Source organism: Tamandua tetradactyla, chromosome 10, assembly GCF_023851605.1.
Source record: "Tamandua tetradactyla isolate mTamTet1 chromosome 10, mTamTet1.pri, whole genome shotgun sequence".
NCBI classification, from domain to species: domain Eukaryota; kingdom Metazoa; phylum Chordata; class Mammalia; order Pilosa; family Myrmecophagidae; genus Tamandua; species Tamandua tetradactyla.
The window spans coordinates 76576881-76601514 of NC_135336.1; the positions used below are offsets into that span (position 1 = coordinate 76576881).

Genomic DNA, 24634 nt, shown 5'->3' on the forward strand with positions numbered 1-24634 from the left:
TCACTTTCGTCCTCAAAGTAAATGATAAAATTGTCCCATAGATCATCTACATTTAAACACCCCGAGTTCCTGCTTGATTAGGAATGATATTCTCTTAGGAACTGTTAAAAAGAAAAAAAAATAGATGTAATGACAGTCAAATAGGAAAAAAATGTAAATAAGAACTCTAAGGAAAAAAAAAATCAGCCTAATTATAATTTTAAGTACTTGAAACCACTTGAATTTCTTTACTCAGGATAGTGAAAAAAAATTGCAAATACATAAAATGGATCTTAGGATCTGATAAAATTATTCATCTCTAAGTGGCATTGAAAGCACACACCTTTTCTCTATAACTGGATAGATTCTTTATAAAATTAAAAAAAAAGGCAGAGAATATATCCATGTTAGTTTTAAAACAGACCAAATGATCAAGACTGCTGAGCTTTTAAATGAGGGAAGGAGGTTATATCATAATAGCTCTAAGAGTTCGAGATTTTCAAGGTTCCAACTCTCCTCACAGGAGAAAAAAATGTTAAAGGAGAAAAATGTATCATTAAAATTTTTGTATCAGGGTGGTGTGACGGTGGCTCAGCAGGTAGAATTCCCGCCTGCCATGTGGGAGACTGGGGTTGGATTCCCGGTGCCTGCCCATGGGGGAAGGGGAAATTTTGTATCAGTGTTCTTGTCAGTTAAGGCATCTGTTTTGGAAATTTTGTGAGGTTGTATGTCTACTTCCACGTAGGTTCAAAAAACTTTATTGTTTTTGATATGAATACTTGTAAAATTAGTATGTTGCAATCAGTATTTAAAATGTGGAGAACTACAATTTATAAAATCCTGACTTTTTTATTTATTAGTTTGGTAAATGTGATTTATTAGTCAACTTATTATTTGGGTTAGTTGTGAATGATTAGAAGAATTCTAATTGTTTTAAAATTAATTGATTGGAAATTATGAATCCAAGAAAGATTGAATGGTCCTCTACAAACATAAAACCCTGCGAGAATTATCAATTTAACTAAGAAACTCTTTGTCCCTGCTTTGGGTTTCCTTATTATACCCAGTATATTACATTACTTGAACATATTTGCCAAAAGAAGGGACAAATTTGGATCCATGTCCTTAAAAATTGCTCCATGTCCTTCCCTTAGCAGTAAAAAATACAGCTACTTTTTTTGTACTTTTGCTTTTTTTTTGGACTATTTTCATGTATCACAAAAGTTTAACTATATTAAAATAAAACATGACATATTTGCATTCCATTTGGACAATATGGACTTGGCTGGAAGACAGATTTTCACACTCCTTTCATTGTCCTATTTGCTTAATTTTTTATTGTAGAATTCTGTATGTCCCTTCTGCCCACAATCGATATCCTCTTGCCACATATATTCACATACATTTTCATTATTTGTCTTAAAACATTTTATACAATATTTTATGCAAAAGAATAAACTTACTACCACCTAAACTACCACCAGAACGTGGCCGATGTAATGGGAAGTAGGACTTCACAAAGATTTCATGGTGACCATACCCTTTCACAGTAGTTTGCTATGCTCTTACCAGCTCATTTGCTCTTTCCCTCTATCATAGGCAGTTGTCTGAATATTCATGTATGTTTTTATGAAAACATTTAATTGTTCATGTGTGCTTTTTCTAAGGTAAAATTTCCTTTCTTTCTTTTCTGGCCAATCTCTTTCAAAGATATGCACCTTAGTTTCTTAAAATCTTTTCTTATCCTGGTGACTTAGTTTGCCAGGGATTCTGTTACAAAGTGCTGCAGTGTGGTTCCTCTAAACAATTTTCTCATGGGTCTGTAAACTAGAAGTCTGAAACCAAGGTGCTGGCAGGGACATGCTTTCTTGTGTGGGAGAAATTCCATCCCAAGATTCTCCCTTGGCTTCTGGGTGGGTGGCCAGCAATCATGGTGTCTCTTGGCTTGTAGTAGCATAACTCAACCTCTGTCTTTGTCACGTGGCTGTCTCTCTCCTCTGTCACTGTCTCTTTTACTGTGTCCAAATTTCCTCTGCTTAGAACAACACCAGTCATTTCGGATTAGTACCCACTCTAATCCAGTTGGTCTCATATTAACCACTTACATATTCAAAGATCCTATTTACAAATTGTGTTCATATTCACAGGACTCATATTCACAGGACCAGGGGTTGGTTAGTGTGCTGGCTTGAAAGGATGTACGTCCCCTAGAAAAGCCATGTTTTAATCTAAATCCCATTTCATAAAGGTAGAGTAATCCCTATTCAATACTGTATGTTTGAAACTGTAATCAAATCATCTCCCTGGAGAGGTGATTTAACCAAGAGTGGTTTTTAAGTTGGATTAGGTGATGACATGTCTCCACCCATTTGGGTGGATCTTGAGAAGTTTCTAGAGTCCTATAAAAGAAGAACCATTTTGGAGAATGAGAGATTCGGTGAGAGCAGAGAATGCTGCAGCACCACGAAGCAGAGAGTCCACAAGCCAGTGACCTTTAGAGATGAAGAAGGAAAACACCTCCTGGGGAGCTTCATGAAACCAGAAGCCAGGAGAGAAAGCTAGCAGATGATGCTGTGTTTGCCATGTGCCCTTCCAGCTGAGAGAGAAACCCTGACTGTGTTCGCCGTGTGCCTTGTCACTTGAGAGAGAAACCCTGCAGTTCATCGGCCTTCTTGAATCAGGTATCTTTCCCTGGATGGATGCCTTTGATTGGACATTTCTATAGACTTGTTTTAATTGGGACATTTTCTTGGCCTTAGAACTGTAAACTAGCAACTTATTAAATTCCCCTTTTAAAAAGCCATTCCATTTCTGGTATACTGCATTCCAGCAGCTAGTAAACTAAAACATTTAGGTCTTATACATGTCTTTTAGGAGAATACAATTAGAATACTTGGAAATCATTATTTATATGATTAGATTTTCATTTAATGACAGCAGCACTTTACAACCACTGAATATGATTAACGATTGTTTACGACGTCCTTTGTAAACACCCCATCCTTCTCCTTTTACAAGGTCTCGGTTTTACCAGAGATGCCAGGAGCAGTGAAAGAATACCAGTCCTATCAATACACTTTGCCAGATTTGCTGGCTCTATTTTCCCCAAATTCCACTGATAAGGCTAGCCTCTGTCTTTTGACACAAAGTGGACAGACACTGGATCCTCATATTTTTTTTTCATGCTTCCTATAATTTTCCAAATGTCACCTTAGCCTTATGGTGGTTGAGTCAAAAAGAGAATTCTGATATTGCTAGCACACAAACTCACATTGTCAAACCAGACCCACACAAGTCAGAGATCTTGACCAGTATGTATCAAGCTTCTCTAAATAATTTAGAAGGTATGCAATCAAGAGGATGAAAGAAGCAAAAGGTTTGTGGGTTATTGAAAGCAATTTCTGGGTCCTGCCTTCTCATGTCAGATGTAAAATTCTGAGAAATAAGGTCTTTAATTAAATCTAAGGAATGCTTCACATAGAAGGTAGTATTTAAATTACCAAACCTTATGATTTATATACCCAGAAAGTTGTATAGCTTATTTGATATTCTGGAGAAGCTCAAGACTCACAGGTCCTGAGTTCTACTTATTATACATAATCTTAACCTTTCAGACTGCTAAGGGAATTTCATAGATAAGTTCCTTTCTGCTTAGCAAATAGCATCAATCTATTTACAAAAAAATCTTTATCTATTATATTTAAAATTATTTTTAAGGTTGCCTGCTGTGCTGGTTTGAAAGAATATATGTACCCTAGAAGAGCCATGTTTTAATCCTAATCCCATTTTGTAAAGACAGCCATTTCTTCTAATCCCTGTTCAGTACTGTATGTTTGAATCTGTAATTCGATCATCTCCCTGGAGTGTGACTCAATTAAGAGTGGTTGTTAAACTGGACCCATTCAGGTGGGTCTTGATTAAGTTTACTCGAATCCTATAAAAGAGGAAATATTTTGGAGAATGGGAGTGATTCAGAGGGAGCAGAGAAGAATGACATAGCCATGAGAAGCAAAGAGTCCACCAGTCCACCTTTGGAGATGAAGAAGGAAAACACCTCCAGGGGAGCTTCATGAAACAGGAAGCCAGAGAGAAAGCTAGCAGATGGCGCTCTGTTTGCCACATGTCTTTCCAGATGAGAGAGAAATCCTGACTGTGTTTGGCATGTGCCTTGTCACTTGAGACAGAAACCCTGAACTTCATCAGCCTTCTTGAACCAAAGTATCTTTCCCTGGATACTTCAGATTGGACATTCTGTTTCTTAAATTTTAAAAGCCATTCTGTTTCTGGCTTATTGTATTCCGGTAGCTAGCAAACTAGGACACTTGCCTTATATACTTCCCCCTAGGAATCCTTCCTACCCCAACTCCAAGACAAGGGTAAATGAATTACAGATCAGCTGCTTTAACTCATTGACCTACAGACAAATATGGATTTGTAATTTAGTGTTTTGCACAAATTATCTAGTTGAACGAAACAACTAATTACTAATACTCAAAAATGATTTCTTATTTATACCAGATACTCTCTAAAAACAAAGAAAATTAAATGTATCAAGTTGATATATTAATCCATATGTAAAATGTAGAGAAAGCTAATTTTTTTTTTTTTTTTTTTAACATGAGCAGTCACCGGGAACCAAACCTGGGTTTCCGCCATGACAGGCGAGAACTCTGCCACTGAACCACCTTTGCCCACCTGAGAAAGCTTTTTTTTTATAAAGCCTCCTACTGTATATTAATTTTGTCATTCATCTAAACACTGATATCGCATACCAACTATAGGTTAGACACTATTCTAGGTGCTTAGAATATGAGAATGAATAAAATAGACCAAAACATCTGCCCTTATTTTGTTTAATTTAGTAATTTAGATTAAATGTGTTGATTCATTTTGGCTATTAATTTCAACCTTTGCATCTGCATCTACTAAATACATTAAACTAAAATGATAATGATATAATGAAACAAACAAACAAACAAAAAACTAAATCACTAAGTTTTCTAATTTAAGCATAATTTTGCTTAGGTAAAATTAGCCTTCCAAGAAGGATAAAAGGGATCTCTGAAAATGAACAGATGATGTCATGGCTTTACGTAGCAGAGAGAAAAATATTATTTATCTTAGCCTAGGACATTGACTTTTGTCTAAAGCTATTATGCTTGTGTGTTGAGGAAAAGAAAAACATCCCAAAATTAACAACAAAAGCATAAAAAAACATGGAAGGCAGGATGACTAAATGACTCTGCATGAAAACTTAATCATATAGAAACATAAGTATTCCATCAAAATGCCATGACTTTATTAGGATCTCTGGCATCAGAGGCCTGAGAGAACTGCAGGGGATCCACTATTTCTGAATGTGTACGATCTGTCCTGCATCCTAAGTCATGAACTGACAGACCGCGTTATTGAAGAGGAGTCATCTTTTTCAAATTCATTAGCCTAAAGGGGAGAAATGATTTTTCAATTTATCAGTACAGAGATGACATTTTACATTGAATACAAAAATGTTGTATGAACTAGAGACATCATCGATAACAACAAATAAAATAATTTCTCTTTTCAAAGCTGATGCCATGGAACAAAGCAAGATTTTGATAGCCCAGCCACATGGTGATGTGTCCGGTTCTTTCACATGCACAGTCCAGACCAAACGAAGCTAAAAGAGGAAATGAGGCGAGAGAGAAAAATCAGTGAGTATCAATGTTGCGAATGGCATTGCTGTATGCTAGCAAGGGAGGACATGTGTACTTAAATAAAAATACCTAAGATAAGGGATTCTATAGTGGACATTTCTAACCTCTGTCTCAACAAGATCGAGGTTAAGCCCAAGGAGTCCTCATGTTTTCATTTCAGAAAAACAATGTCTTCACTTTAAAATTGACAGTAAAAGACCACATAAAGTAGAATCTCTCCTTCCTGAATACAGGCCTTATCTGGAAATGGAAAATACAAATATCTGGTATTCTCAGCTCCTAAACTTGGGGGACTTAAAGTTAAATTCTTGGGAATTATATGAGTAGAAGAAACTGACAAGTCACTAGCATTATCAAATTAACAATTATTATCTGAGACCCAGCCAAATACAAAGTTCATCTATCTTAATTTGGATTGCACAGAAGTAGGCCGTGAGAAAAGAATCAAGAGCAATTAACTTATTTGAGAAGTATTCCAAAAAAACACCACCAAGGTAAGGAAAGGGAAAGGAAAAGGGAAAGACACCAAGAAATTGTGTATTTTCAAGCAGGTTACCATGATGGCGACTGAAGATTAATACACTGGGTGAACCTGGGCATTGGGGTAAAACATTGAGGTACAATTTTCCAATCTGAGGGACAAATAAAAATGATATATATATTCACAAGCTCCTATTAGTCATTATTTAAGAGCTGTCATGGGTGATGCTAATTGTCCAACACTGTGAGCTTGCTTTATATATAGGTATGTTAGCAAGAGGAAGACTTTTGGCAAAGCGTTCATGGCAGGCTGGGATGCTGTAAAATAAGTGTTGGGGAGCATGGACATGGCACAATCACATCTTCTACCGCACCTCTACTTGGAAATTCAGGATTTAGAGCACGTGTAGTGGGCTAGCCTAGGATTTATGATGCTCATGCATGTACGTTTTCTTTTGACCAAACAAGCACATGAGGGCAGGGAATACATTTATAACTTGAAAAAATTGAGCAAAAAGACAGCATGCTGTTTATGAGACAGGCTGAGAGAATGCCAAGTTGATTTGTTGATAGAAATTGTAATTCCCTTGATTGTGTTTAACTTTATTACCCTGTGCTAGCTTAGATCATCATTTTTGCACTTTATTTAATCTATCTCATCTGCTATGAAAACTCCCTCAGTGGTCTTAACCAAGAATTGCTCTGACTTTAAGCCATCCTAATTTCCAAATATAATGCTAGAACACTTTGTTGGCCAAGAATGGATTGGTCCACGATAAATATTGTTGTCAACATCGTAAGTCCAGTTTTAGTAGATACTGCCAAAGAGTTTACCACTGCAGAGGTAACTGCACGCTGTGGCTGAATTCCTACAGTTCTACTTCATCACCAGCATATGGCATTGCAAGTATTATATTTTAGATATTCTTTAAATAAGTTATGGCATCTTATTTTGGTTTTAATTTATGTATCTATGGTTATTAGGTTGCTTGAGCATAATTTTTTTTGCTTGCACTGGAAATTGAACCCGGGTCTCCCACACCGCAGGTGAGAATTCTGCCACTGTGCCACCATCTCACTGCCCTTGAGCATAATTTTATATGTCTATTGGAAATTCGAATTTATTTTTTGTAAAGTGCTTGTTTAAGTTTCTTGTTCATTTTTTCCCCTGTTGTGTATTTCTGCCACTCTTCGTATTGATAACTTCTTTTATATACAAATTTATGCTTAAATATTTCTGAGTGATCCCTTCTATTTATTCAGTAGATTGCAGTTTTACACAATTATGTCATTTTATGAATGGAAGCTTTTATTTATTTTTATGTGGTTCATTTGACTTTATCGTTTGATTTCTGGTCAGTCCTTTTGTATCCTATTTAAGGTGTCAATATTTATACCAACGACATAAAACTATTGTCTTACAAGGTCACCTAGAAATTTTATTGTTTTATCATCATAATAGTAATCTATAGCTCTCCTGGGACTGTTTTCGTGTATAGGGTAGGGTAGGGGAGCCTCTAGAGCTCGTTTCTCTCCAAGACTGTTGTAATCTTGCTGTCATCCTAGGGTTGCTTTGATGGCTTGTATCCATTTCTTTCATCAATCCCTGATATTTTTCTTTCTGGGTTTAAAGCCTCGTTTATTGTCTCAAGCATTGTCCCAAGAAATAATTCCTGGACAGTAAACAATGAAATATTGCCTGGTTGAAAATATCTGGATTTATGAATTGGATAGATATCTCATTGAAAATTGAAAAACACTTTCCTTCAGAGTAGTAATGATATAGTATTTATGTCTTCTAAAACTACTTTAGATATTATACAGTGCAATTTAATTGTAATTTTTGCTCTGTATATTTGCCACGGTGGCTCAACAGGCACAATTCTCGCCTGCCAGGCCGGAGACCCAGTTGATTCCCAGTGCCTGCCCATGCAAAAAAAGAAAAAAGAAAAAAAAAAAAAAAACACAACCATGAAGGACAATATCACTTTATTAGTTTCCTATCTTAGATGCCAAATAAGCCATGGGATTTATTTTTTCATGTGTGAAAATATATAATTACTTGCATTGTTTCTTCAGTTAGAATTCATTTATTTATTGCAGTCACTGTATTTCAGGGTTAGGATTTTTGTAAATTCCAAATAATTTGGGCACAATTTAGTGAGTCCAAAGCACAGCAAAAGCAGTAAGACATGGCTTTTGTTCTGAAGATAATTACAGGTTCCTTCGACTGTAAAACGTTATTTAGAAGAGCAAATAAAATAAAATAAACCATGATACTTCAAATGTGAATTCCTACAAAATCTTTCTATTTTCTTAGGATAAATGTATACAATTAAGTTACCATAAGGTAGGGGTTCAAATTATTAAGAGGTCTTAATTAAATTTTCCTGAGTTCTTTATTGGAATAATTATACTAGTACCATCAACACTACTAATATTCTCATTTGTGGTGCTTTTGTGCTTGCATTTCACTACCCGTTTTCCATCTATGCTTTATGCAACCATTTCTCCTTTATCAATATTAATATCAATTTCCTATCTGATGAGAAACAAAATCATGTCATTGAATTTGAATTATTATATACTGGGTTATCCAACATTTTGATTAGATTTGCCTTCTTCTGCAAATTATGGGGTAGTATATTTATACTATTTTTATTTTAATATTTTATCTATTAGTATGAGCTTATTATAAATAAGGATATAGTATTAATGTTACATTGGTGGCATACTTTTAAATCAAATTTTAATTTAATTTATGGTTCTTGACACAACACTCAACATATCTTTTCGGATAACTATTACACATATAAAATTCAACAAACTCGACACTGAACTCCTATAATTTCCCCTCATAACTAAACTGCCACCAGTTTTCCATTCTCAGTTAACAGCAACTCCATCCTACCAGATGTTCGGGCTGAAAATCTCAAATATCATCCTTACTTCCACTTTTTTCCCCAAAACTTACATTCGATTTGACAGGAAATTCTAAAGCCTCCATAGATAAAATTTATTCAAAATCGGGTCACTTATATCCTCTTGCCCTCGGTTTTTTCAAACATAATATCCACTATTTTTTTTAAAATTTTATCTTTGATAGTTTACCATGTAGAGCACTTGTGGCTTCGTATTAATGTCATAACATTTTCATTTGTCCTGTTTCTTGGTGTGCCTGAAAATAATTGTCTAAATCCCAAATATTGTGTATAGAAAATAGTGAAGGACCTACAAGATATTGAATTGTCATCTTAAGGGGTCTACCTTATCTTGTGTAGGCAGAGGGAGGGTGGCATATCACGTTGCTTTGGTATGAGCTGGAGCTGACTCAAGCCTGGGCTATTTCCACTCTTGGAGATGTGGCCCTCCAAGGTTTCCAACTGATATCCTGGTAGGTTTAAAGTCAAATTTTGCGTCCTCAGAACCATGAGATTACTGACATATACATTCAGTCCTCTCTCAGATTCCTACTCTGCTTCTGTCATACAATTGCAGTTTAAAATTTTTACAAATGTAGTTTGGGGTGCAATTCTTTGTGTGTTGCTTCTCATTGGTATCATGATCCTTTTCTTCTAAATCCTGGCTGCCTCCACAGCTCTGAACCCCATTTTTTTCCTCCTCTAAGTCCCACAAAATTGTCTAATTTCTGCAGGATTCTGTGCAACTGACAGTAGCCCTAAATCCAGGCTGTCTGCCTCAGTTTTCAGTGTCCACCCTGTCCCTGGAATGGAATGGCAAATCTCTTGAGGGAAAAATCATCAGCAGAAGAGCTGTTTATTTTACTGTGGTTCCTTTCTTATAAGATCTTGGTCCTTCATGCTCTTTTTTACTCATCAGCTGCCCGAATTGCACAAAAATGCACACATAAAGAAGCACAAATCTATCTGCATATATAAAATCTGACTTCTTTAGCTTTTCTTGGTAGAAATATTGGTCCGAATTGAGCTACTCCACTATGTCGAGAAGTAAAATCCTATACCTACATAATTAAGGAATTGTGTTAAATGTATTAGAATGGCTAACTATGGGAAGAGGGGAAGAGGAGTGGACATAAAGTATGAAAATAAAAAAAATAATAAAATGGCTGTGATAAACCTTTATTCTGAATGTAAGTATATGGTTCTCTCAGAAACCTGTAGCTATTACACCAAGGAGCTGATGCAAACCATTAATAATAGCGCACCACTAAGAGATCTTGATAATATAAATATAAAATGGTATCTACTTGGTATAAAGATTTAAAGCCATTAGAAAAGCATATGGAAGATGTGAACATCACTTATAATTCTACCATTGTTAATACATTGTGTATAAATATATATAAACGTTTTCCTTTTGGTGTCATATAACACATGTTAATTTTTAAATCGCGTTTTTCACTTTACTCTAAAACTTGTCCAACTAATTATTTATAGAGGCTTTTTATCTCTCTGAAAGTTTACTTTATGTGTATGTATAGTACTTTTTAAAGCTAATCCCCTTTTCCTGCATAAGGTAGTCAGAATGGCTTGCTTTAACAGTTACACACACTAACAGAAAGATGTACCTCCATGCACAAATCCGGCCTTTGTACATAAACTGATCTCTTTGCTCTGATATTTGGGTTTCTATAACAAGGGACTATCTGATCATCATCAGAGACAGTAGATATTTTATTTATAAAGGAAAAATGTTCCAGTGGAAGAAGTTTAGAATTTATTGTTCTTTTTAGGCAGTTTGTGCTGAAATGATGCAGACAATAAAAATTATCTTAGTCTCCAAGGTTTGGAAGCAAATTCATGTTTCGTGAATTGAGTTAAAAAGAAGTAAATTAGGGAACAACAAAAGACGCAGAAAACACTATAATATGAAAATGATATTTGGAATGAAACTAGGAAAAGAATTGCAATATAACACCACCACCACCACAATCCCGCCAAAAAAGAACAAAAAAAAAGAGGGAAAAGAATAATGAAAATAAATGCAGAAATAAATGAATTTGAGAACTAAAACAAAAAATTATAAAATTATATGAAGAAAGTGAGAGATGTAAAAAGCATTTATCGAGATTCAAAATCAAAATAGGATTTAAAAAATCCCAAATAAAATGCAAATTAATAGCTACCTCTTTAATATGATGATCTATGTCATACCTTATACCTATTGAAAAGAGATAGATTACAGGTATTCTAGCTTAAAATCAGCAACAAAAAGTATTGCCATAATGGTCTCTGATATTTAACATGACATGGAAAGTATTAACCAGAAAACGTTCAAGAGAATGCAACTGGATGTGCAAAAATTTAAAGTAAGGGGCAAAACTATCTCCATACATATATGATATAATTGCATTTCTGAAAAAATTTCCACCAACTATGCAAGATGTAAGAAAATATAAGCTATAAAATAAATATGTAAAAATAAAAAATCAGTAGCCTCATTTTATGAAAACAAATCTGAAGATATATCACAAGAATATACCCTGTCTGTGATAAAAAGAAAGCATTACTAAAATAGAAAATATGTGAATCATTGTCATGGTCAGTTTCATGTGCCATTTTGGCCAGGAGGTGGTACCTGTTTGTCTGCTCGCATAAGCGCTGGCCTGTCTGTTGCGATGAAGTCATTTCATAGACTTAGATCATGACCACATTGGCTGCATCCATAGCTGACTACATTTGCAATCAGCTAAGGGGAGTGTCTTCTGTGATGAGTGACACTTAATCTTATCACTGAAGGCTCCTAAGAAAGATTCAGAAGAGAAAATCACTCTTTCTGCTTCAGCCAGTCAGCCTCTCCTGAGTGTTCATTGAGGACCTTCATTGGAGCTGTCAGCTCATGGCCTGCCCTACAGACCTTGGAGTCTTACATCCCCATGGTTGCGTGAGACACTTTTATAAATTTTATATTTACAAATATCTCCTGCTGATTCTGTTTCTCTAGAGAACCTTGGCTAATACAACCATATTGGAGAAAACTTAAAACCCCGAAGTTATAAAAGTAGCCTTTGAAAAATAGTCTTGGATAGAATGATAAAAAAAAAAAAATCTGCATTCAAAAATACTACTGGTCTGTGTCTGAACTGTTTCATCAGTCTTTGGAGTTAAGATTTTGATAAACTTATAAAATGACCCAGGAGTTCTCTAGCATTTCCTTTGTTATACGTTCTTCAGCAAGTTTGGACATTTCTTTTATGTGATGGTCTGGTGGAAAATGTTGGAAACCTATATTGACTTCAGACCTTTTGTGGCAATTATTCTTGGACATTCTTTGCAATGTATTCTGATGATAATGTTCTCTTCATTTTCCTTCTTTCTCTGTCTATTTTCCCTATTATGTTATTCATTTATAATATCTCTGTCTTTCCTGCTTGAATTGCACAATGATTTTTCTAATTAATTGCTCCCCAATAATTCTTCATTGTGCTTTTCCCCCTAATTCATATATTTAGACTTACATCTTTCTCATTTTTTTCCTCCTGGTCTCTTTATCATATTTTATTTATGTCCCTATTTTCTGAATTTAAATTTGTATTTATCAATTTGATCACCTTTACTTTTAACATATTTCAGGTTTGAAATTGCCCCTGATAACATTTACTTTTTATTTTCTGGAAATATGAACTTCAATATTGTCTTACGCAAACTTGAAATAAAAAAAGATAGAAGAAACATTTGGTACTCATTGATACTAAACTAAATTAAGTTTTTAAAAACCCATGCATTTTTTCTTATTTTTTACTATGCTAAATGTTCCTTTTCTCCTAGCTTTAAAATTCAGTAAAATTTCATCTTATATAAAATAATATTGGTACCTTAAGTCTGGATGTTTTAAAATCTTTGTCTCTGTAGAAGTCTTTAACAGGATTAATAATGAGAATGAAAAATTCCAGGAATTAGTATTTTCTCTTGCTAATGTCTAACAGAAAGCTTTCCCATGTATACATGTGTTAGCATAAAGGTTCCCTATGTTTCAATGGAGTGACATGATTGGATGAAATTGAAATTATCTGTTGTGAACTTTGCATAATACATATTTTTAAAAACTACTGTGAAAGCACATATAAATCTGTAAATCAGAAATTTTCACAAAGTATTATATTCCTGTAAAGTAATTATCAACATAGAAAAACAAAGTACAAACAGCTGTCACAATTACTGTAGAGTACCAACAAATTCTTAAAACTACTAAAAGAGACTAGCATTTACTCAGGAAAAAAATAGTGAAATGCAATGTTGCACAGAACCAATAACCTAAAACAAATATATCTCTCAACTCAGCAGCTTGGAAAAAGCAAGCAAGCAAACAAACAAACAAACAAACAGAAAAAACTACTAAAAGAAAAAGTTAAACAAGAACTGGAAATACTGACTGAAAAGTCATACAGGTAAAATGAAATGAATTATTATTTACAATTGTCCTTATACTTAAGGAATAAGAGGAGAGCCATCAACCATTCCAAATATAAATATGATAAAATGTTTTGTTGCTTAAATGTAAGTTGAAGTCAGTGAGGTCTACTAAAATATCAGCCTCTTCAATTTATGGTATATCCACCCAAGTCAACAGTTCTGAAAAATTCAAGGAGTGATTTGTTTGCTTTTCCTTGGGGGATTGTTTATAATCAATTTAACATTTAAAAGTATTTTAAGGGCAAGAACTCTGCTCAGTGGCCATGCCCGAGACCTGGGTTCATTTCCCAGTGCCTGCCCATGTAAAAAAAAAAAAAATTTACGTACACTTTTTTTTTTTTTAGAAATAGCTTTAGTGTACAGGAAAGTTGAAAAGATAATGCAGAGCCTCCATATACACCATATAGTTTCTTCTATAATTGACATCTTACAATATCATGATATATTAGAATTAATAAAGCAATGTTCTTATATCACTATTTATCAAAATCCATAGTTTATTGAAATTTCTTCAGTTTCAACCTAATGTCTTTTTCTCTTCCTGGCTTCCATCCAGGATTCCACATTACATTTACTTGTCATATCTGCTTAAACTCCTCTTGATTGATATTTTCTCAGGTATTCCTTGTTTTTGATGACTTTGATAGTTTTGAGGAATATGGACAACATATTTTGTAGCATGTCCTCTATTTGAATTTCCACCTTATGTTTCTCTTATGTTAGAATGGAGTTATGTGTTCTGCCAGGGAGACCCTAGAGGTTAAGTACCACTTTTATCACATCATATGAAGGTTGCTGTCTATCAACATGGCCTGTCACTATTGATGTTGACCTTGGTCAACTGGCTGAGTTAGTATTCATCAGATTTCCCCATTGGAAAGTTATTCTTTCCCCCCTTTCCATCCTGTACTCTAAAGGGGAGTCACTTTGTACTTAAAGGAGTGTGGTTTGAGGCTCCGCTTCTGTGTGGCTGGGATATATGTGCTTAAATTATTTGGAAATATTCTGTACAGGAAATTTGTCTCTTCTATACTATCTTCCATTTATCCAATCACATATCTATTTCAGTGTGTACTCATGGATATGTATATATTAGACTTTTAGATATAATCCAATTCTGCATTTTATAACTCAAATGGCTATGGTCACTAATTGTTCTTTTATTGGCTCCTATATTCCTTTGATGTAACCCCACCAAAGTAGGATTATTTTTTTAAATACTTCTTTACTATCTGGCACTACAATATGTTTTGGGCTTATTTTATATATTTCCTGCCCCAGTCCTAGTATCGGCCATTTCTCCTATAAGCTCTGTCTCTTTTTATTGGAGAATGGCATTAGAAACCAAGATCTGGGCCAAAGCTGTGGTTGCTGATACCGGGTTATTACTGCTCCTAGGCACTTGGAGTTAACAGAATAAGGAAATACACACATGTATACTAATCTGTGTATATGCACATATCAATATTTCTTTACGTAACCATCTGTATCTGTACTAAGGTAAACACACATTCAAACCAATGCCTCCAAATAATATCTGTTACAAAATGGATCATTTCCACCCTCTCCCATAGCTTTTCTCCAGATTCCCACTTCAACAGTAATAAACCTGATCTCCACCATTCTTTGCCCAGTTACTTAGTTGTTCATTTCCAGTATACATAAACAATTTACATAAGAAATTTAATCAATTAGAGCAAAGTTATTATGTACAGTTTCTTTTGGCTTTAGTTTTATAGACATTATTCATTCTTAAATTTATGTAGGTCTACTAGTTTTCCTATTAGTTGTCAAATTTTGCTCATCTATCTTAGACAGCTTTATTGAGGCATAATTTGCATACAATTAATCACAATACTTAAAGTGTAAAATTGAATACGTTTTTTCAAATGTTTCTGTTCATGAATAATTTCACATAAATGGAATCATACAATATGCACCACTTTTTCTGGATTATTTAATCCAGCCTGATGATTTTGAGATACATCCATGTTGATGTGCATATCAATAGTTAATTGATCTTTATTACTGAGTAAGCTTACTATTGTATGAAAATACCATAATTGTTTATTCATTTACTGTTGACATACACTGAGCTGACGTACATTTTAAAATGTCCAGTTTTGTCTCTGTCTTAGATTGGCGGGGTTTTCGATAACAAAACATCACAAACTGGTGGCTTAAACAACGGGAATTTATTGGTTCACAATTTGGAGACCAAAAGTCCAAAATCGAGTATCAGCAGGCCACATCTTCTCTGAAGTCAATCGTGTTGTGATGGCTTGCTGGCAATCAATCTCTGTCTTTGTCCCATGGCCATCTGTCTCTTTCTATTTCCTTCTGTGGCTTCTAGTTTTATGTAAAAATTTTCTTTGCTTATAAACTCCAGTCATATAGGAATAAGGTCTATCTTGATTCAACTTCAAAGGTCCTATTTACAAATGAGTCAATGCCCACAGAACTGGGGGTTAAGGCATATACACTTCTTGTTTGTAGGGGACGTGATTCAATCCCCCAAAAGCTCTTAGAAATAACTCCTGCAGTCTCTTACACATAGATCATACCCTCATTTACATTATGTAAATATGGAGGAGTTCAATGGCTAGATATCATGGTGGGTGAAGGTTTAACTTTTAAAGGGATTGCCAAACTTTTTAAAAATTTTGTACCTCCATGTGGGAGACTCAGGTTTGATACCCAAACCATGCAGCACCCCTTCCAAAAAAAAACGTTTATGCCATTTTACATTCCTGGCAGTAGTGTATGAAAATTCTAGTACTTTCACATCTTCACTTCATAATAAGTGTTGAGTCTTAACATTATTATAGCTAAGAAGAAAAACTTGCTGATCTCTAAAAGCATCCATTCTATTCCTAATCTGGTTTATGGTATTCCCTTTGCCTCAAATATGTGTCTGCCCTTAGTTTGTCTGCCTGCTAATTCCTTCTTAGTTCCCAAGACCTATTTCTGACCTACATTTCACTTCCTTCTTGTAACAAAGCATGTTTGTTCTTCATGTTCTCAGATTTCTGCACCACAAGAGCAGTCTTAGTTTTTTTTATTTCTGGGCTCCATTATTGGATTAGGAATTGTTTGCAGGAAGAATCATGTATTATTTATCCCTTTCATCTGCTTCAGAGCTTGACACATATTAAGAGCTCAATACATTTTGCAACGTTAAATGAAATAGTAAACAAAATTTCATAATTCTATGTCTCACTGATTATCTGTTAAAACTTGCAAATGAACATTTCTTACTAAATGTAAAGACACACGGAATTGCATTGATTACTTCTAAGCCTTGAACCATTCAGAGTGCAATTAACGAATAAAACAAGATATCAAGATACTTCTGAGAACATGATTTGATTTAAAATTTAATCATCGCTCACTCATGACTGCCGTTGGAATTTAACTTATTAGATACCATCTGCTGCCTAAACATCTAGAGAATATTTTTGAGAAATATCTTTCTGGAGGAAATGATAATCTTGTGCCATCTTGTTTATCACTTATCTGGTTGCTGACATTTAAGCCTTATAACAACAAAAATTATAGTTGAGTGCATAAGGCAATACATGAAAACTAAATATGATAAGAGCACAATGAAAATGCAAATGACTTTTTTAAAGCCTGATTCATTACTTCTAGAAAAAATAACGAGCTATGTATATGTGAGACTAGTTTACATGGCAATAAAGGAAGGCACACTTTATTTAGACAAATGTTAGTTTGAATATTGGTTATTCCTTTCTATATCAGTGTGACCTTGGGCCATTGGAAAACCACGGTAACCTTAGTTTTCTCATCATAAATAGTGAACAGTAATAATCTCCCAAACAGCGGTGAGCAAGTGTGGTACTGGTTATGTGTAGTCCACAAAATTTGGGCAAATTGGCCATTTAGGAATTTTAGATGCCAGGAATTTTTATTTTACCAAAGTGTCTCTATTCTAAGAATGAGTTGCTTTACTTTAAGATTTTCTAGCATACCAAAGTGAAAAAAAGCTGAAAATACGAATTCTAGTTAGTTACTGGGGTCACAGATGTTTTCTATTACTAGGAATCATTCATCTTTGCATCCTGTATGGATTCTAACATTTTTAATATGTAGGGAGCACAATGTGCTCTTAAAACGGAATGTTCTAATCTTTGTAATGACCCTGTGTTTTTTTTTAAATAGCCGTCATTTTTTTGTTGTTGTGTTTTGTTTTTAACCAGACATATTTGTTTCCTGAAGTTGTCGTAACAAATTACCACAGACTTGGTGACCTAAGGCAACAGAATTTTATTTTCTTATGTTTCTGGAGGCCAGAGGTTCAAAATAAAGTGTATTTTTAGGGACAAATTTCCTCCAAAGACTCTATCTTTTGCCTCTTACAGCTTCTGAAGGTCCAGGTATTCCTTGGCTTGTGGCTGCATAACTGCAGTTTCCACCTCTGCCTCACATGACCTTCTCCTTTTCTCTCAGAGCACCTCTTCTCTGTGTGTCTTTCATAAAGACACTTGGATGTGTGTACCAACTGGTAATCAAGGAAGATACCATCTCGAGATTTTTAGCTTACTTGTACCTGCAGATACCTTTTTTCCAATTAAGTGCTCATTCACAGGTTCTAGGAATTAGAACATGGATTTCTTTGGGGGGCTGCCATGCAACCCACTACACCACTGATTGTCACTTCTTCCTGACTTGGTATCAGGTAGTTTCCCTGAACTTGACGCTGTAGACATCTTAATGTTCAAATATATTTTTGTTTTATCTCTTACTCTCAGTGTTAATCATGTCTTAGAACAAGCACCAACATCATATATATATATATACACACACACACATTATTATTATATATTAATTACATATTCTAATATATGTTATACATTAGAATATATATTCTAAGAAAACTACTATTATTATTACTGGTTGCTATCTGCTGAGCACATACAATATGTCAGACAATAAGCTAAACACTTCACACCTGTAATTCCATTAATTCTTTATAAGAAACCAGCAACATACCTGTTTCACAGATATAGGAACATTAAAATGCTGAGATAATTTGTCACTAATTAACAGTCACTAGGCCAACTGAAATGAAATCTGGAGCCAGGACTCTGTTTACAAAGTATTCTTAACAATTATACTGTATTGCTGAATTCCTGCTTCACACTTAATTTTGAATTGCCTTGAGAGAGAGGGTTGTTAGAGTTTTCTGCATTGACTTTGGTCCTGTTTAAAATGCATTTGTTTTACTGTTTCAATGGCTGTTTCAGAACTGTTATCACTTTGCTCTATATTCTCCATATTCTATGATTTATTTGTGACTCTACACCTTGCAATGAAATGGACTTATCTGACTAGGAAAGATCCAGCTACATTTTTTTACCTACTCAGCCTTATACTCTGACATGGCATTAAATTGTGTTGGGCTGTGTTTGCTTGGATATATTTATCAGGGACTGTTAGAAGTTTGTCTAATTTGTTCTTCTTCCTGCAGCTTGTAAGACTCACCAATCTTCTTACTCTATAGACAAAGGTTCAGATTTTGCTTCTAATGCACGTATCTCCAAACACTATCTGGACAACATGTCTATATTTTCTCTCGTATAAGAATGAGTATATGTGTATACAGACATGTATATATGAATATTAACATATTTATGCAGAAAACAAATTGAAATGACAACATAAAAATAAATATGTAAAGATATCCAATATTTTCCCTTTACCATAAGGGTTGTACTAATGCAGCAACTACGAATTTTGCTTTGATATCTGGTGTTCAAATGAACAGAGCCACTTACTACAAGGTCACATGCAACTTTGGTCTCTTTGACTACCTTTGCTATTCCAGGCTAGCTGCATTGTTTAATATGATCTCATGAGAGTACTGGCCACAGCCTGTCAGGAGTTACATAAGAGTAAGCATAACTCCTCTTACGCTTGAGATGTACACATCTTAAGTTTTCAAATATATTTTTGTTTAGTCTGTTATTCTTATTCCTTTGCTTTTGTCTGTGCTTTTCCATAGAAGGGATTTTATATCTGTAACTGCTCTATGATACTCAGTGTAGGCAGCAATTTTCAGATACAATGCCACGACTAAGATATTTTCCACTTCTAAAACCCACAAGCAGCTTCTTTTATGTTCCTTTTCCTCCAAAGTATTTTTTCAAAAGGTCTGGAACAAGGGTTAAAACTAGTGTTTAACATAAAGCTACAAAAGCTTCTTATCTTTGTTTGCTTGAACTGCTAAGACAGATACCATAAACTAGTTTTGGCTTAAACAACAGGAATATATTGGTTAACAACTTTGAGGCTAGAATAATCTCAAATTAAAGCATTAATGGTTTCTTTCTCCCCAAAGACTGTAACATTCTGATGTTGGGAACTGGTAATCTTTTACACCTGTTGGTTTTTTTTGAGGGAGGGGAGGGGTACATGGTCTGAGAATTGAATCTAGATCTCCTGCATGGAAAAGAGAACATTCTATCATTGAATTACCTATGCACCCTAGGTTCCTTAGTTTTTGTTTCCCATCACATGGTGACTACCTCCCCTTTCCTGGCTTCTGTGACATCAGGGTCCTCTTTATAAGGCCTCTAATAATCCAGATAAAGGTCTACCATGGTTCAGTTCACTATACTTTAACTAAAAAAAAACAACTTCAAAGGCTCCTATTTACAATGGGTTCACACCTGCCAGGACATGGATTAAGATTAAGAATATGCTTTTATTAGTGTGTCGTTTGAAACTGTTATGTACCCCAGAAAAGTCATGTTTTAATTCTTATCCAACTTGTGGGGCCAGACCTACTGTTTAGGGTGGGCAGCCTTGACTGGATTGTTTCCATGGAGATGAGACACACCCAATTGTGACAGTGGCCTTTGGATTAGATGGAGATATGACTTCACCCACTCAAGGTAGGTCTTAATTAGTTTGTTAGAGTTCTTTAAAAGAGGAAACATTTTGGAGAAACCTCAGATGCAGACACTTAGAGAAAAGTTGCTTCAGAGCTGACGGAGACATTTGGAGATGGTTGGAATGCCGACAGAAGAGGACATGCCTAGACAGGGATGTTTGGAGCCCAGCAGATACTGCCATGTGCCTTCCTGTGAGATGCTAAGCAAGCCAGAACACAAAGTTGTGTCCTGGACTAGCTAAGTGAAGCCCCACAAACACTTAGAGAGAAAACCACTGGCATTAGAAGCTGGAAGCAACAGAACAAGGAACAGGGACGAGCAGACACCAGCCATGTGCCTTCTTCCCATGTGACAGATATTGACTTTTCGCTGGAGTTAAGGTATTTTTCTCTAGATGCCTTATTATGGACTTTTCTATTGCCTTAGAAATGTAAATTTGCAACTTAATAGATTCTTTTTATAAAACCTATACCATTTCTGATATATTACATTCTGGCAACTTTAACTAACCAATATAGTTGGGATACATAATTCGCCCTACTACAGCTCATTCTCTAGATCTACAAAAGATATGTTTTTCCCACATGTAAAACATGTTCACTCAATCACAACATCTCAAAAGCCTTGAGTCATTTCAATAATAACACTAAGTACAAAGTTTCATGAAAATCGATTCTGAGTGGTTTATCTAGGGACAAAAATACTCTTCATCTGTGCACCTCTGAAATCTAGAAAACAAGTTATCTGCTTCCAAAATATAGTGATGGGACAGGAATAGATTGATATTCCCATTCCAGATGGAGGAAATTGAAAAGAAAACATGGGTCACAAACTCCAATCAAGTCTGAAACCCAACAGGGCAAACACCCCTAGATCTCAAGATCTGAGAGTCTCATGTGAATCTATGATATCCTGACCTCTGGGCCTGCTGGAGCAACAACCCCATCTTCTGCAAGTGCTGGGGCAATGGCCTTGCTCTCTCTGAATGCCGGGGTATAGGTCCCCTACCCTTTCTGAGTACTGGAAACGGCCTTGCTCTACCTCAAAATTATGATGTAGACCCTACCCTCTCCAAGCACTGGGACAGCAACTGAACACTCCCAGATTAAGAAGCTTCACCTCCTCAAAGTGTTAGAGCAGATCGCCCATACCCTGAAAGTGCAGGGGCAGTCCTCCCCTTTCCACTTGTCCAGGTTGCCTCTTTCTCTTAGCCCAAGGAGAATTGCTCCTTTCAGACCTCTGTTTCCATGGATCTGCCCTTGAAATCATTCTTCCTTAAATCCATCCCATTTCTGACTCTTTCATCCAGGTTGGCAGAGGGTCTACACAAACAAAATTCTAAAAACCTTGTAAATTCAAGTGGGTCAAATCACCAGACCAAAAGTTACTATACAGTATCTTCCTAGACAAATACATCGAGATGGCTGTCCAGGTCCAGTTCAGCCACATCCTATGCAAATAAGAGTTATTTAAACTTTCCCTTGCTTGGAACGACGTTCTCTCGGGACTCACTTTCTGGAAACTCAGAGAGGCCTCTGATGGAATTGGCGCTGGGATTAGTCTCAGAGCCACTATCTAGATAGGCTTGAAATGTTCCAAATAATCAATTGTTGGTACTTTCTGCCTAAGAATGAATACTCCAGTCTACCCTTTTCCTTTCACATTTTACTATAAACAGCAATGAGAAAATAGACTTCACCTTCTAAGTTAGCTTGGAAATCTCCTCAGCTAAATACTTAAGTTCATTGCTCCATCCAATTTCAGAGCACAATTGTGCCAAGTTCTTTGATGCTTTGTAACAAAGACTGCCTTTCTTTCAGTTTCCAGTAACACATTCATCATTTCCTTCCATGGCCTAATCAGAAGCACCTTAGAATCCATATTTCTACCAACATTCTGCTCATGATGAATTATGTATTTTTTAAGATGATAGTAACTTTCTCTACAGGTTTCACTTCTGTCTGAGTCCACACTGGAAACGTGTTTTATATCCACATTAGTACTGACAGTCTCCTCAAAGCATTCTAGATTGTTTTAAGTGCCACAAAATTCTTTGTTTTTTTATCACCAAATTCCAAAACTGTTTACACCTTTTTTAGGTATTTGCAATAGTAGCACCCCAATTTCCAGTACCCAGAACTGTCTTATTTTGCCTGAGATGCTATCAGAAATACATTTAACTGGTTTGGGCCTAACCCTAAAGGAATTTATTGACTCATGGTTTTGAAGCCATAAGAAGTCCCCCAAAATGAAGAGCTCAGCAAGGCTGTGCTTTCTTCCCAAATACCTTCATGCTTTCATTCTGGCTACTGCTGCATATGCTCAGGGCTCCTCGGTGGATCACACCTTTCCATCACAAAGCAATGTGTTCTCCTTTCTCAGCCTCTGTGACTTCAGAATCTCCTTTACAAGGTCTCTGGCAATCCAGATAAAACTGACCCTCATTCATTTCACTATACCTTAACTAAAAATCACACATTCCTAAGGTCTGTTTTATAATAAGTAGATGACCTCAGGAGTATAGATTAAGATTAAGAAGAAGTGCTTATTGGAGTGTATAATTCAGCCTACTACACTCATTATCACATAGTTTCTGATAGAAAAGGCTTTTTAACTGTATTAAAATTAAATAATTTTCTAGGCTCCTTACTAGGTAACTACAGCTGGTGCAGCCAAATGTAACTTCTGCTTTAGTTTATCTCTTTGAAAAGTCTCATTTGAATCTCTACTTCAGATGAAAGTATTTCCAATTTGTTCTTTGACACTGATTTTTTTTTTTTTTTTTGATACTACAACTCTCTGTAAACTGTTTGGAGCTATCCTAATACTGAATCAGGAATCCATAGATGATTAAAGGTAGAGAAAATCCACTTTTTAGGAGTTATTGGTGTAACCGAGTCCTGTCCTCCATATTACATATGGAGAACTTCTGATCTTTCAGCATCAATATTTGTAATGGTCAGAGTGGAACTGGAAGTGACAATCTCAAGGATTTTGATGATAGTTTTAGAACATATGAATGTAATTTACCAGGAGCTGGAATGGTGACTCTCAATTCCATAATTCCACATATCATCCACTTACTCATCTTTCAAGATTTTTTTTAATTATGGAGAAAATATTCAAAAGTAAATTCATTGTTAATTTGTTAGATGGCATATGTTCATGTATTTTACATGTTATCTTAAACAATATACCTACTTTATTACTGTTAGTTTATAGTAGATATGAACCCAGATGTGGAAACCAGTTTTTCCATTCTTCTCCACCAACTTTTCTCCCTAAAACTCTTACCAATATGATACGGATATTTTGGTGATTTCCATCTAGAACACAGAATACATTTCTCAGCCCTCAGAAGAGCATTCTAAAAATAAGTTCACAAATTTGATGTTTTGAGATCTGAGTTTAGTCTTGCTCTGATAATCACCAGCTACCAAAGGACATATTTGTTGCTTTTCTCCTCAGTGTCTCCACTTTTTTGTTGTTAAAGTGATTTTTTTTTTTACGTTCAGTAGCTATTGGTCCCTTTTAGTTCTATAAATCTATTCATCTCTGTTGAGGGTGAACAGTCCCGATTTAGACATTTCTTTGAAGATATATGCATCTATTATTGAAGATTATTTTTAAAATGAGTAACTGCACATATCTGGCCAGAGGAGTGTTTTATAAAATAGATACAAAAACCCATCAAACTGTCTGTTTATATTTTATGCTATATGAATTGATATGCCCATAAATTTATTAATAATATTATTTATTTATTCAGTATCAGCTATGGACTTGAACATATTTTTCCCACCCCTTGAATTTAAGATTACTGTTTCAGACACTGTCCAGTTGGTATATTTCAGTATAACTGAAGAAATATAACTTATGCCTATGTCTTGATTAGTTTATATAAAAAAAGTTATGTGTCAAATTTATTGACATTATTATTAACATTTCATAAGTCAGTGGTATAGTGACAGAACTCAGCATTACATGAAACAATACAATATTTTCATGACTTCTTTGTCTTCTTTTACTGATAAAGATTTAAATTTTTTTATAAAGAGTTATATTTTTCAAACTTGTAAGATTTCAAGAACTCCAGAATTCACATTTAAAGTTACTAAGTTAACTTTACCAAATACTTTTATCTAACTTCAGAAGTCTGGTGTCTTTG

The 24634-nt window shown here is 35.1% G+C and overlaps 2 long non-coding RNA genes across 6 annotated transcripts in view; one reads left to right on the forward strand and one right to left on the reverse strand.

Annotated features, from left to right (window-relative positions):
* Positions 1-5535: 5535 nt before the first annotated feature.
* On the reverse strand, positions 5536-22818 carry LOC143648553 (uncharacterized). Its single transcript, XR_013158624.1, has 3 exons — positions 22754-22818; positions 11715-11879; positions 5536-5638 (listed from the first exon to the last, which is right to left on the reverse strand). It is a non-coding gene; the product is annotated as an uncharacterized LOC143648553 (long non-coding RNA).
* Positions 20411-24634, forward strand: part of LOC143648551 (uncharacterized) — a 100911-nt gene continuing 96687 nt past the window's right edge. For 2 of the 5 annotated variants that reach the window (XR_013158620.1, XR_013158622.1), the window contains exon 1: positions 20411-20466. This is a non-coding gene — a long non-coding RNA (uncharacterized LOC143648551). The other 3 variants (XR_013158619.1, XR_013158617.1, XR_013158618.1) reach the window with 2 other exon arrangements.